Raw genomic sequence first — 16,955 nt, 5'->3', positions numbered from 1 at the left:
CGGGGCAGCGCATCAACTATTTGTTAGCCACGCCCACATTTAGCACAAACAAACGACGCGAATATGCGCCCGCTTTGGCTTGGCTTGGTAAGCGCCTGGAGTCAGACTTGCAACTACCCGTCAACCTGAGCCCTGTTGGAAATATTCCAAGTGTAAAATATATATATGTATATTTATACACAAAGCGATCGGGCAATGTACTATGCTGCTTTATCTATTCTTATGCCTGTCGGAATAAAGATTTCTAAAGTTAAACAAAAACTAACTTCAATAAAAAGAAGTCCAAAAATAATCTGAACAGCATATTCAGCATTTTCGGGAATTATGAAGCTGCCGGGTATATTACAGTGTATGCTCGGCTGACTGCAACATTCTTAACTCCTGCATGCATGCCTGGTGGCACAAACCACACACACACACTCAGAGACGCACACACACACACACATGCATATGCAAATGCATTGTTTAATATGCATTTTCTTTTTTGGCCAAAAACGGATAAAATAGAAAAATAAATTTCAGCGCCCGCAGCAAACGAAAAAAATATACACAATATATTTATATATATATATATATATATATATATATGTGGAGCATCGATTTCAGGGACCCCAAAAAGTGGGGGTTTTCTCTTTGGGGAATCATGATGGAACTTCTAAATTAACCTCTGGGAAATTTTAACGGTCTTAGAAGCATAGCCTCGTGACTTATGAGAAATTTTATATACAACCATTATTTTGGGTACACACCATGTAACGTGTTTTACGAGGACTCAGTTCCCGAAATACTCTCAGTATATAACATAAAAATTTTCCGTATAATGAACTTTATATATAAGGTCAGTTTTAGGAACAAAAACGCAGGGTTGCCATATGCAGACCTTTTTGCATAAGCAACGTGTATTATAAGGACACAGGAACGATGAGATTTGGTCCAGTTCACACTTCAATTTAGTAAATAACAGTCAAATAGCTGTCCCCAAAAACATACTGATTTTATATAAATATAGAGACTCATATATAGAGGTTATGAGGACTAGGGAACAGTGAATTTCGATAAAACTCACTAAACTAAATAAATATAACGCGAAACCACATAAGACTCAGCAATATTTTATTAAATTTATACATTTTAAATTTAGTGGCAGACTGGCTTAATTGAAATTAAGAGTCAAATTTATTTTGAATGTAGTTTTGGATCACTTTAGGTTAAAGTAAAATTAATAATGTGAATTAACATAAATGACGTTATTAAATACATGCATTTAAAATGAATTTTTTTTTAATTCCAAAATTTTTTAACATAAATTAATATTAATATACGAAAAAGTATAATCCACTTATTTTAAATATGGTCAACATATTTATTATTTAATCTATTTGCGGAGTTCCTTGATTTAGCCTTGCGCTGATTATCTATCCATGTTTTTACTTGCGCCGGTGTCCTACATTTTAGATATGTAGAATTATTTATAACTGTGTTGCATTGATTAAGTGACGGCAATCCTTTAAGCGACAACAGGTCGCCAAAAGCCTGGTATATTTCTTCACGCTCTTCATTCGACCACCGGTTTCTTATCGTTTTTCCAAATGATGATCCTGTTAAATAATAGAGTTTAATACAATTTAGTGTGAAAAAGAATAACGTTTTAGTAATATAGAAAAATATTAAAAACTTTGCAGTCGGTTGCAACCGTCGCAATACTCAATCATAGACCAATAACAGATTAATACAGCCTACCAGAACAATTTATTAGGTGATATCAATTTTAAACATTCGCCACGCACCCAGTCAATCGTAGGCAAACTAATTTTTATCGATCTTCAGAGTAGTCCATCAATAGTATTCATGAAAAAGTTAGTCAAGCTCTAAGATTCTGTAAGATTTGCGATTGTGCAATTTAAAACGATTTTTAGGATTTACAACGCCCCCAGTGGTCGTCATTATATAATTGTAGCACTTTACCTATCGTGGATATATACGTGTATATATTTCAAGCCCAAAGTTTCTAACTTCAATGGGCCCGCAAAATAAGCACGATATATTTTTTCACTTTGCGAATGAGGATAAATAGGACAGACTAATCGCAATGCATGTAAGCACGTGACAAAAATATGTAGGTTGCAATTCAATACTCACTACTTGGACGCTTTCCTTTTGCATTGGATTTTTCTACAATTTCATCATCGGAAATATTAAATTCGCTTTCTGATCGCTGTTCAGAATAATCTGATTCCGAATCCTCTAAAGGATCATCTGCAAAATACATTTTAAGTATAATGTAAAAACATTGACAATAGGGCTTATTGGATAAGTAATTATTAGATAAGTTAAAATATTATATTCTACACAATAACTACACTTAGTATCACTCACAACCTTGATGAATATATTTACTCACTTTCTTTTAACTGATCAAGGGCTACTGTGTTTTCATCCTCAACATTATTTCCAAGAGCTGCCATAAGCATCTGGGATACTTCGGCAATCTCCGCTACTGTTACAGGGATTCTGTAGATTTCTTTGTGTATATCTTTATGATGACCCATAAAATTGGCAAGCCTATCAATTTGGACATCTTCGACGTTAAGCATCGATGTATAGGTAGCTAAATGCTTTCGAAGCATCGTTCCCCTTAAGGCCCCTGGGCAGCGAGCCCCACACTCCAGGGCAAATCTTTTTAGAATGGGGCAAGCCCGTACATACTGCTTTGCTAAAGGCTTGGCGTTAGGCACGCTAAATATGTAATCATTATTTTTCTTAACACCAGCTCTTTTACGATATTTAAGAATAGTTTCAATACAATAATTGTCAAACGGTGTGAGCAGCACTGGCACAGTTCGATTTAGTTTTCCACGGATAGTCAACCTTGTGTATTTTTGAGCAATTTCTCTAGTTTCTTTCGTGAGACGGTCGAAGTTTTCTTTATCCACATTTTCATCGATGGCGTGGCCTGTTAGATAGTTCTCAATTGTTAGTCTTTCAATTTCACCAGCTCTACGGCGGTTAAAAATTTGAAGGCCAATTAGTGTGCTTTGTATTAACGATGTCCATGACAAAAAATCAAACTTAATTTTCAGCACACTAAGAGAATTTTCAGACTTTTTTATCACATAATCAAAAAGTTTTTTGATGTCTTCTTTACATGGTAAGATAGTTGGTAGAGCTCTCTTTTTCTTTGACTGATCTTCTATAGCTTTTTTGTTTATAAAAAGAGGGATTTCGGTTTCCCATAGAACAAGAAAATCTTTAATTATTTTTTTTTTTTCATGATTTTGTGTTTTTATGCAATGAGTCCATAATATTTTTGCGCACTTTTTAATTAAAGTTGTAAGGTTCGTTGCGACTGAAGGTGTTTTAAAAAACAACAAAGAAGAGTCCCACTGAGCCACTTTTCTGATACAAGATATCATTAAATCCAAATGTTTGGGATTAATGGCGTCTTTAAGTTCCTGTATCTCATTGGGTTCAGATTTTTTTATTTCACATAATAGTCTGCTTAGCAATCTCATGTTTGCTCTGATCATATCGTACTGAAGTTCGCCGTGCTTCATAGATTCTGCGTTTGCGAATAAAACAATCAATTCATCATATATCAGATTCCGAGAAATTGGATCATCATTTAAAACAGGCATTATTTTTGTGCGCACAACGTCGTTTGCACTTTTATGCATAAAGCCGGTTTTGGAGCGACCTTGTTTAAGCAAGTCACGAGTTCCTTTCTTATGATCGCTGCCTTTGCAATTATTAATATGACTTCGTATTGTGCTTTTGGGAAAAAATCCAGAACATCCCTTGCAACATATGAAATCAACAACTTCATTTTTAGAATTAACTCGCTTTTGACGGGGCACGATTAGAGTTCCATTATTTAACGATGCATCGATATTATGGATATAATCACCATTTTTTCTAATTTCATCAATAAGTAATCTCCGAGTTTTGTCATTTTTCGGCAGGCATATGAATTTTTGTACTTGCGGCTCATTTTTATGAACAAGCTGCAAGTGACGAGCGAATTTTGTTTGCAACTTATTGCAAAATAAGCAAAAATGTTTCTTACAATTTTTTTGGGTTTTCGCAGTTTGAATAATCAAATCCCTGACATCACTTAGTGGAGTTTCAGTTGTGTAAGTAAAAACTTGTTTATTGGTTGAATTATTTAAAATGCTGGACTGGTTAGTTATATCCGGAGTATAACTGGAATCGAATCCATGAGTGGAATCTGGACAGTTAGTATTAAGCGATTGAAATGTATCATTTATCGTTGAATGATTTTGATTTTTTGCCGATGAATCTAGCCTATCATAGCCAAATTCGTTAAGTAGTTCCAAAGATCTTCTATTAGTCGATGAATTTTTAGTTGTATTGATAAATTCTTCGGATGCATCTATTTGAATATATTTAATAATAAATATATAACGAGGAATCCATATTAATTATTACTGGACATAATTCAATATTTTAAGTAAATATTTCGTATCTAATATAGTAGCACCAGGAGCTGTGCCTATATACATATTTAAGAACATTTATTTTACTTAACTTTCAGACCTGTAAGGATGTGATAGTATGACATAGTGTATACCTCCACTTCACTTGCAGTTAATTAATCATTCGGATGTGTCTCTATTACATCTTATATTTTAATGTATACAATTATTTTTATATTACGTTAAGCAGAATGAACGTTATTAAAAAATGTATATCTGTACTGATCATGATAAGCATTTTATTTATATATAGATAAATATTTATATTTTTCATTACCTTTACTAGAAACATATTAATATGAGACGAGAACAAGACAGCTGATAGGAACACAAACTAGCTGGAACGAACACGAATCAGTTAACAAACTATAAATTGGGTGATGTCAAGTATATAAAGTTAGCATTAGTAAATAAATATTAAAATTAGCAAAAAACGGTTTAGATATGTCGGGAGGCATATAGCTTAAAAGAGAATATACTAATCCAAGTAACGCAATGACGGATTGTTTCTTTGATATAGTAATTTTATGATAAGTTAATCAGATCTTACCAATATGAAAAATTTTTAATTCATAACATATAAGGTATTGAATCTTTTAATGTATATCTTCAGATTCTGGCTTTGAAACTGTGCTAATCAAAATTATACACATTTAACGCTTAAAATTGTGAAGGATTGCATTTATTTGCTGTGTCACTATTTGACTTATCTTTAAAAGTCAAATTTAACATTAGAATTTTAAACGGACATTAATATTGCAAGTACTGGATTTATCTTCATTCGTTGCTGATTCACTTTCATTTAATTTAGTGCCTGCTTCTAGTGTCTATAAATATTTTAGGTATAAGGGAAAGTTTCCTTTCATTTTTGTTTCATAATTTTGTGTTTAATTGCAATGAGTCCATAATATTTTTGCTTACTCTTTTATTAAAGTTGTAAGGTTCGTTGCGACTGAAGGTGTTTTTAAAAAAAACTTCGAAGAACTGAGCAACTTTTCTGATACAAGATATTAAATCCAAATGTTTGGGATAAATGGCGTCTTTAAGTTCCTATATCTCATTGGAATCCGATTTTTTATTTCATGTAATAGTCTGCTTATCAATTTCATTTTTGCTCTGATCATATCGTACTGAAGGTCGCCGTGCTTCATAGAGTCTACGTTTGCAAATAAAATAACGTCACTTGCACTTTTATGCATTGGGCAGGTTTTAGATCGACCTTGTTTAAGCAAGTCACGAGTTCGTTTTTTATGTTCGCTGCCGTTGCAATTATTTATGACTCCGCATTGTGGTTTTGGGGAAAAATCCAGAACATCCCTTGCAACATTTGACAAAATATTAGTCTTTAGAGTTAACTGGCTTTTGACAGGGCATGATTAGAGTTTCGTTATTTAATTATGCATCGATATTATCGATTTTATCGCTATTTTTCCAAATCTCAATAATAAGTTATCTGCTAATTATATCATTTTTCAAGGGTCATAAAAATGTTTTTACTTGCAGCTAATTATTATGTACGAACTGCAAGTGACGAGCTAATTTTGTTTGTAATTTATTACAGAAAAAGCAAAAATAAAAGTTACAATTTTTTGGGTTTTCGCAGTTGGAATAATCAAATCCCTTACATCACTTAGTGGAGTTACAGTTGTGTACGTTGAACCTTTTTTGTGTTGGAACACTTTATATAGTGCTGGACTTACTTATATCCGCAGTATAGTTGGAATCAACTACTTGGGTGGAACGTAGATAATTAGTACCAAGCGATTGATATGTATAGAATGCTTTTGCTTTTTTGATGGTGAGACTGGCCAACAAGAGGCCAGGCAAGGGATAAGTATTTATTTATACATTTATTTCTTTTACATATTAATATAAGACGGACACAAGACAGCTGAATCAAACACATAATAGCTGGAGCAAACACAAAACAGGTAAGAATCCATAAGGTGAGTATTCTCAAGTATATAAAGTTAGCTTTAGTTAAAATATACAAATATATATAAATAATATAAATAATATATAATAAGGATGTACGTCAGAAGGCATATGGCGTACAAGAGAATATTCTAATTTAAGAAATGTAATGACAAATTGTGTATATTATATAGTATTTTTATGATAATTTCCTCAGATGTTGCCAATATGATTAACTCATAATACAATTTAAGACTGAACACTCAATAATAAATATATCACAATATATAACTCTGCCAGAAATTTTATGCAAATGATTTTTTATTTAGTCCTATTGGGCTTAATTTACTTATTTGCATACATACCGAAAGCTTCAAATTGGCCCGGGTTGCACTTATTTGTTGTGTCACTTTCTAAATTAAAGTCTGCTACTGGCGAGCCTTTAAAAGACAATGTTAATTAATTAATTTTAATATGACGTTAGTGTTTTACTTACTGGATTTATCTTCGTTAGTTGTTGATTCACTTTCACTGAACTTAGTGGCTGCTTCTAGTAATTCTATAAATATTTTATGTATTATTAATTTAAAAGTAACAAAATTGTTATATATGTACACACCATTATTAAGTTTCTGACATTGCTTCTCCAATATTTCTCGATCTTCTAAAGAAATATAAGAACATATACATACAAATACATATAATTATTGAAGGGAGAAATGTCAAGCCCAACTTACCATTCGAATCAATAATTTCCGCTTCAAAACTGCCTTTGCTGAATTTTGCAATGCAAATTTTACACCCTTCGTCTATTTTAATTTTTTTTTTTGGCAATACATAATATTGCTCGCACTTAATTAAGAAATACATCCTCTCGCACGCTTTCCAGAAATTTAATGGCGCCAAGTTTTCGAGCTACGCGACGAGTCAACACACGACAAGTCAAGTCATTTCTGTAAATATACTTTTAAGGCAGCTCTGCACTATCAAATTGAATACTCGAAACGCGTTCATTTTGCTCGTTTAATGGTAATCGATATTTATGCAATTAAAATAAGAGTAAAATAAGATGTGAGAAATATATTTGATTGATGATGGATGGTGATCACGAAAGCGGTCATAAAGAATAACTGCTAGCGGAAATAACTGTTTTAATTGGGAAAAAAATTAAGCCCTTTTTTTGTTAATAGATTCTTATTTTCATGCTACTATCGATATCTTACTTACATGTGAAGCAAGGTTTGTATTACGTCATAATACAAATAGAAAATACATTTTACTCTTCATGCATTATTATTAAACATTTCATGTTGCTTAATTAAACTAAGTTAATAATAATGCTTATAAATATTAAATAATTATTTCACTAAATTACCTATAGATGCCCGATTAATTGTAAGCATTTTTAACTAAAGACTCTAACTTAAAAATACGTTTTACATATATGGGCCTTGTACGTGATTTGAGTTAATAAAAAAACCAAGCTTATAAATAAAAAATTTGTTTTATTTTTTTATACTAAAATCACGTACAAATATATTTATAACAAAATTTTATTAGGTAAGAGTCGATAGTTAAATTTTCTTACGATAACTTGACTTTGGTCAAGATATCTTGAAAAAAAAAAATTATTTTTTCTTACAACTTAATTATCGACCAATCGTTCCTCTAGCAATTATACGTTAAAATGGTCCGATGTTGACATGATTTTGCGTATATATGAGGAGTATAGTATAACTAATAAGTGCCGAGTTTGGTCAAGATATTTTAAAATACGAAAAAATTTGTCATACAACAACTTAGTTTTCGACCGATCGTCCCCATGGCTGCTATATGTTAAAATGTTCCTATGTTAACATGATTTTGAGGAGGAGTTAGTCAAACTAATAGGTGCCGAGTTTTGTCAAGATATCTTGAACAACAAAAATGTTTTCCATACAACAACGTAATTTTCGACCGATATTTCCTATGGTGTGTAACAGGCAGAAGGAAGCATCTCCGAGCCTATAAAGTATATATATTCTTGATCAGCATCAATAGCCGAGTCGATCTAGCCATGCCCGTCTGTCTGTTCGTCCGTCCGTATGTATGAACGCAAGGATCTCAGAACCTGTAAGAGCTAGAGATTTGAAATTTTTTGCTGTTGGACCTCCTAGGTCCCGCGCAGATCGAGTTTGTTTCCGATATTCAATAACATGCCGCGTTTCCATGTAATCGATAAAAATCGATATCGAAGTCTGATTTTTTGAGAAAATTGGGCAAATAATAAGAGCTATAGTCCCCAAATTGACTCGTAGCTTGCAGAATAGAATGTATATATCAAGTATCTTTTCGTTTTATATATATCACCCCCTCCCCTTTACTGTGTCGAAAGAAGATGGTTTAGGGTATTCCCTAGTCGGGAGCTTCCGACTAGAGCCTCTTACTTGTTTTAACATATGTTCTGCGTGCATAAGAAAGAGGAACTTTTGCAAAGTTTCATAAAAATAGTTTCAAAACGGAAAGACTAGTTCTCATAGAAACAGACAGACGAACAGGCGGACATGGCAATATCGACTGGGCTGTTGATACTGATCAAGAATATATATACTTTATGGGGTCGGAGATGTCTTCTTCTATGCGTTACATATTTCACGACAAAATTATAATACCCTCTTCAAGGGTATAACAAGGCCTACACATAAAATATTTGTTTTATTTTTCAATAAACTCAGAATACATAAAATGCCCAAATATATTTAAAATATATTTTATTGAGTCTTTAGGTAAATTTTCTTACAATTAATCGAGCATATATCGGTAATTTAGACAAACATGTATTTTATAAATATAAGCATTATTATTAACTTTGTTTAATTAAGCAACATTATAACATATAATTGCTAGAGGAACGATTGGTCGATAATTAAGTTGTAAGAAAAAATAATTTTTTTTTCAAGATATCTTGACCAAAGTCAAGTTATCGTAAGAAAATTTAACTATCGACTCTTACCTAATAAAATTTTGTTATAAATATATTTGTACGTGATTTTAGTATAAAAAAATAAAACAAATTTTTTATTTATAAGCTTGGTTTTTTTATTAACTCAAATCACGTACAAGGCCCATATATGTAAAACGTATTTTTAAGTTAGAGTCTTTAGTTAAAAATGCTTACAATTAATCGGGCATCTATAGGTAATTTTTATTATTAACTTAGTTTAATTAAGCAACATGAAATGTTTAATAATAATGCATGAAGAGTAAAATGTATTTTCTATTTGTATTATGACGTAATACAAACCTTGCTTCACATGTAAGTAAGATATCGATAGTAGCATGAAAATAAGAATCTATTAACAAAAAAAGGGCTTAATTTTTTTCCCAATTAAAACAGTTATTTCCGCTAGCAGTTATTCTTTATGACCGCTTTCGTGATCACCATCCATCATCAATCAAATATATTTCTCACATCTTATTTTACTCTTATTTTAATTGCATAAATATCGATTACCATTAAACGAGCAAAATGAACGCGTTTCGAGTATTCAATTTGATAGTGCAGAGCTGCCTTAAAAGTATATTTACAGAAATGACTTGACTTGTGTGTTGACTCGTCGCGTAGCTCGAAAACTTGGCGCCATTAAATTTCTGGAAAGCGTGCGAGAGGATGTATTTCTTAATTAAGTGCGAGCAATATTATGTATTGCCAAAAAAAAAAATTAAAATAGACGAAGGGTGTAAAATTTGCATTGCAAAATTCAGCAAAGGCAGTTTTGAAGCGGAAATTATTGATTCGAATGGTAAGTTGGGCTTGACATTTCTCCCTTCAATAATTATATGTATTTGTATGTATATGTTCTTATATTTCTTTAGAAGATCGAGAAATATTGGAGAAGCAATGTCAGAAACTTAATAATGGTGTGTACATATATAACAATTTTGTTACTTTTAAATTAATAATACATAAAATATTTATAGAATTACTAGAAGCAGCCACTAAGTTCAGTGAAAGTGAATCAACAACTAACGAAGATAAATCCAGTAAGTAAAACACTAACGTCATATTAAAATTAATTAATTAACATTGTCTTTTAAAGGCGCGCCAGTAGCAGACTTTAATTTAGAAAGTGACACAACAAATAAGTGCAACCCGGGCCAATTTGAAGCTTTCGGTATGTATGCAAATAAGTAAATTAAGCCCAATAGGACTAAATAAAAAATCATTTGCATAAAATTTCTGGCAGAGTTATATATTGTGATATATTTATTATTGAGTGTTCAGTCTTAAATTGTATTATGAGTTAATCATATTGGCAACATCTGAGGAAATTATCATAAAAATACTATATAATATACACAATTTGTCATTACATTTCTTAAATTAGAATATTCTCTTGTACGCCATATGCCTTCTGACGTACATCCTTATTATATATTATTTATATTATTTATATATATTTGTATATTTTAACTAAAGCTAACTTTATATACTTGAGAATACTCACCTTATGGATTCTTACCTGTTTTGTGTTTGCTCCAGCTATTATGTGTTTGATTCAGCTGTCTTGTGTCCGTCTTATATTAATATGTAAAAGAAATAAATGTATAAATAAATACTTATCCCTTGCCTGGCCTCTTGTTGGCCAGTCTCACCATCAAAAAAGCAAAAGCATTCTATACATATCAATCGCTTGGTACTAATTATCTACGTTCCACCCAAGTAGTTGATTCCAACTATACTGCGGATATAAGTAAGTCCAGCACTATATAAAGTGTTCCAACACAAAAAAGGTTCAACGTACACAACTGTAACTCCACTAAGTGATGTAAGGGATTTGATTATTCCAACTGCGAAAACCCAAAAAATTGTAACTTTTATTTTTGCTTTTTCTGTAATAAATTACAAACAAAATTAGCTCGTCACTTGCAGTTCGTACATAATAATTAGCTGCAAGTAAAAACATTTTTATGACCCTTGAAAAATGATATAATTAGCAGATAACTTATTATTGAGATTTGGAAAAATAGCGATAAAATCGATAATATCGATGCATAATTAAATAACGAAACTCTAATCATGCCCTGTCAAAAGCCAGTTAACTCTAAAGACTAATATTTTGTCAAATGTTGCAAGGGATGTTCTGGATTTTTCCCCAAAACCACAATGCGGAGTCATAAATAATTGCAACGGCAGCGAACATAAAAAACGAACTCGTGACTTGCTTAAACAAGGTCGATCTAAAACCTGCCCAATGCATAAAAGTGCAAGTGACGTTATTTTATTTGCAAACGTAGACTCTATGAAGCACGGCGACCTTCAGTACGATATGATCAGAGCAAAAATGAAATTGATAAGCAGACTATTACATGAAATAAAAAATCGGATTCCAATGAGATATAGGAACTTAAAGACGCCATTTATCCCAAACATTTGGATTTAATATCTTGTATCAGAAAAGTTGCTCAGTTCTTCGAAGTTTTTTTTAAAAACACCTTCAGTCGCAACGAACCTTACAACTTTAATAAAAGAGTAAGCAAAAATATTATGGACTCATTGCAATTAAACACAAAATTATGAAACAAAAATGAAAGGAAACTTTCCCTTATACCTAAAATATTTATAGACACTAGAAGCAGGCACTAAATTAAATGAAAGTGAATCAGCAACGAATGAAGATAAATCCAGTACTTGCAATATTAATGTCCGTTTAAAATTCTAATGTTAAATTTGACTTTTAAAGATAAGTCAAATAGTGACACAGCAAATAAATGCAATCCTTCACAATTTTAAGCGTTAAATGTGTATAATTTTGATTAGCACAGTTTCAAAGCCAGAATCTGAAGATATACATTAAAAGATTCAATACCTTATATGTTATGAATTAAAAATTTTTCATATTGGTAAGATCTGATTAACTTATCATAAAATTACTATATCAAAGAAACAATCCGTCATTGCGTTACTTGGAGTAGTATATTCTCTTTTAAGCTATATGCCTCCCGACATATCTAAACCGTTTTTTTGCTAATTTTAATATTTATTTACTAATGCTAACTTTATATACTTGACATCACCCAATTTATAGTTTGTTAACTGATTCGTGTTCGTTCCAGCTAGTTTGTGTTCCTATCAGCTGTCTTGTTCTCGTCTCATATTAATATGTTTCTAGTAAAGGTAATGAAAAATATAAATATTTATCTATATATAAATAAAATGCTTATCATGATCAGTACAGATATACATTTTTTAATAACGTTCATTCTGCTTAACGTAATATAAAAATAATTGTATACATTAAAATATAAGATGTAATAGAGACACATCCGAATGATTAATTAACTGCAAGTGAAGTGGAGGTATACACTATGTCATACTATCACATCCTTACAGGTCTGAAAGTTAAGTAAAATAAATGTTCTTAAATATGTATATAGGCACAGCTCCTGGTGCTACTATATTAGATACGAAATATTTACTTAAAATATTGAATTATGTCCAGTAATAATTAATATGGATTCCTCGTTATATATTTATTATTAAATATATTCAAATAGATGCATCCGAAGAATTTATCAATACAACTAAAAATTCATCGACTAATAGAAGATCTTTGGAACTACTTAACGAATTTGGCTATGATAGGCTAGATTCATCGGCAAAAAATCAAAATCATTCAACGATAAATGATACATTTCAATCGCTTAATACTAACTGTCCAGATTCCACTCATGGATTCGATTCCAGTTATACTCCGGATATAACTAACCAGTCCAGCATTTTAAATAATTCAACCAATAAACAAGTTTTTACTTACACAACTGAAACTCCACTAAGTGATGTCAGGGATTTGATTATTCAAACTGCGAAAACCCAAAAAAATTGTAAGAAACATTTTTGCTTATTTTGCAATAAGTTGCAAACAAAATTCGCTCGTCACTTGCAGCTTGTTCATAAAAATGAGCCGCAAGTACAAAAATTCATATGCCTGCCGAAAAATGACAAAACTCGGAGATTACTTATTGATGAAATTAGAAAAAATGGTGATTATATCCATAATATCGATGCATCGTTAAATAATGGAACTCTAATCGTGCCCCGTCAAAAGCGAGTTAATTCTAAAAATGAAGTTGTTGATTCATATGTTGCAAGGGATGTTCTGGATTTTTTCCCAAAAGCACAATACGAAGTCATATTAATAATTGCAAAGGCAGCGATCATAAGAAAGGAACTCGTGACTTGCTTAAAACAAGGTCGCTCCAAAACCGGCTTTATGCATAAAAGTGCAAACGACGTTGTGCGCACAAAATAATGCCTGTTTTAAATGATGATCCAATTTCTCGGAATCTGATATATGATGAATTGATTGTTTTATTCGCAAACGCAGAATCTATGAAGCACGGCGAACTTCAGTACGATATGATCAGAGCAAACATGAGATTGCTAAGCAGACTATTATGTGAAATAAAAAAATCTGAACCCAATGAGATACAGGAACTTAAAGACGCCATTAATCCCAAACATTTGGATTTAATGATATCTTGTATCAGAAAAGTGGCTCAGTGGGACTCTTCTTTGTTGTTTTTTAAAACACCTTCAGTCGCAACGAACCTTACAACTTTAATTAAAAAGTGCGCAAAATATTATGGACTCATGCATAAAAAACACAAAATCATGAAAAAAAAAAAATAATTAAAGATTTTCTTGTTCTATGGGAAACCGAAATCCCTCTTTTTATAAACAAAAAAGCTATAGAAGATCATCAGTCAAAGAAAAAGAGAGCTCTACCAACTATCTTACCATGTAAAGAAGACATCAAAAACTTTTTGATTATGTGATAAAAAAGTCTGAAATTCTCTTAGTGTGCTGAAAATTAAGTTTGATTTTTTGTCATGGACATCGTTAATACAAAGCACACTAATTGGCCTTCAAATTTTTAACCGCCGTAGAGCTGGTGAAATTGAAAGACTAACAATTGAGAACTATCTAACAGGCCACGCCATCGATGAAAATGTGGATTAAAGAAAACTTCGACCGTCTCACGAAAGAAAACTAGAGAAATTGCTCAAAATACACAAGGTTGACTATCCGTGGAAAACTAAATCGAACTGTGCCAGTGCTGCTCACACCGTTTGACAAGTATTGTATTGAAACTATTCTTAAATATCGTAAAAGAGCTGGTGTTAAGAAAAATAATGATTACATATTTAGCGTGCCTAACGCCAAGCCTTTAGCAAAGCAGTATGTACGGGCTTGCCCCATTCTAAAAAGATTTGCCCTGGAGTGTGGGGCTCGCTGCCCAGGGGCCTTAAGGGGAACGATGCTTCGAAAGCATTTAGCTACCTATACATCGATGCTTAACGTCGAAGATGTCCAAATTGATAGGCTTGCCAATTTTATGGGTCATCATAAAGATATACACAAAGAAATCTACAGAATCCCTGTAACAGTAGCGGAGATTGCCGAAGTATCCCAGATGCTTATGGCAGCTCTTGGAAATAATGTTGAGGATGAAAACACAGTAGCCCTTGATCAGTTAAAAGAAGTGAGTAAATATATTCATCAAGGTTGTGAGTGATACTAAGTGTAGTTATTGTGTAGAATATAATATTTTAACTTATCTAATAATACTTATCCATAAGCCCTATTGTCAATGTTTTTAATTATACTTAAAATGTATTTTGCAGATGATCCTTTAGAGGATTCGGAATCAGATTATTCTGAACAGCGATCAGAAAGCGAATTTAATATTTCCGATGATGAAATTGTAGAAAAATCCAATGCAAAAGGAAAGCGTCCAAGTAGTGAGTATTGAATTGCAACCTACATATTTTTGTCACGTGCTTACATGCATTGCGATTAGTCTGTCCTATTTATCCTCATTCGCAAAGTGAAAAAATATATCGTGCTTATTTTGCGGGCCCATTGAAGTTAGAAACTTTGGGCTTGAAATATATACACGTATATATCCACGATAGGTTAAAGTGCTACAATTATATAATGACGACCACTGGGGGGCGTTGTAAATCCTAAAAATCGTTTTAAATTGCACAATCGCAAATCTTACAGAATCTTAGAGCTTGACTAACTTTTTCATGAATACTATTGATGGACTACTCTGACGATCGATAAAAATTATTTGCCTACGATTGACTGGGTGCGTGGCGAATGTTAAAATTGATATCACCTAATAAATTGTTCTGGTAGGCTGTATAAGCTGTTATTGGTCTATGATTGAGTATTGCGGACGGTTGCAACCGACTGCAAAGTTTTTAATATTTTTCTATATTACTAAAACGTTATTCTTTTTCACACTAAATTGTATTAAACTCTATTATTTAAACAGGATCATCATTTGGAAAAACGATAAGAAACCGTGGTCGATGAAGAGCGTGAGGAAATATACCCGGGCTTTTGGAGCGGACCCTGTTGTCGCTTAAGGGATTGCCGTCACTTAATCAATGTCAACACAGTTAAATAATTCACATATCATAAATGTGGGAATCACCGGCGCAAGTAAAAAAAAATGGGATAGATAATCAGCGCAAGGCTAAATCAAGGAACTCCGCAAATAGATTAAATAAAAATATGTTGACCATATTTAAAATAAGTGGATTATACTTTTTCGTATATATTAATTTATGTTAAAAAATTTGGAATTAAAAAAAAATTCATTTTAAATGCATGTATTTAATAACGTCATTTATGTTAATTCACATTATTAATTTTACTTTAACCTAAAGTGATCCAAAACTACATTCAAAATAAATTTGACTCTTAATTTCAATTAAGCCAGTCTGCCACTAAATTTAAAATGTATAAATTTAATAAAATATTGCTGAGTCTTACGTGGTTTCGCGTTATATTTATTTAGTTTAGTGAGTTTTATCGAAATTCACTGTTCCCTAGTCCTCATAACCTCTATATATGAGTCTCTATATTTATATAAAATCAGTATGTTTTTGGGGACAGCTATTTGACTGTTATTTACTAAATTGAAGTGTGAACTGGACCAATCTCATCGTTCCTGTGTCCTTATAATACACGTTGCGTTTTTGTCCCTAAAACTTACCTTATATATAAAGTACATTATAACGAACAATTTTTGTGTTATATACTGAGAGTATTTCGGGAACTGAGTCCCCATAAAACACGTTACCCTAAATGGAGTTTGTTTCATTTCATTTTCATTTCGCACCCACATCGACCAAATGAGGATATATAATATTAGTAAAAAACATATATTATGGGAGAACTAGCGTACGAATTGTGTTTTGTTCTTTTTTAATGATCAAATGCATGCAAAATAAACCTAATCAGATTACATCATAGTTATGCAGATGTCAGCAAACGCATTTAAAATCTGTGTTCCCGAAAAATCTTCTCGCCATAAAGTGGACCAACTTTAAGATAATATAAAAATTATAGTTTGAGGTACAGGCAAAGTGCTGGTTGGATAATGTTAAGAAAAGGTATTGTTATTTTTATTAACCCTTAGGTTTCTTCTAAGAACTAAGATTATGAAGAATTATGAAAAGTCCCCAAAAGAGACATTCCAGTCCTAAAAA

This window comes from Drosophila novamexicana, unplaced genomic scaffold, assembly GCF_003285875.2.
Source record: "Drosophila novamexicana strain 15010-1031.04,08,12 unplaced genomic scaffold, DnovRS2.1 tig00000068-arrow-arrow-pilon, whole genome shotgun sequence".
Classification (NCBI taxonomy): Eukaryota; Metazoa; Arthropoda; class Insecta; order Diptera; family Drosophilidae; genus Drosophila; species Drosophila novamexicana.
This window is presented reverse-complemented; position numbering follows the sequence as displayed.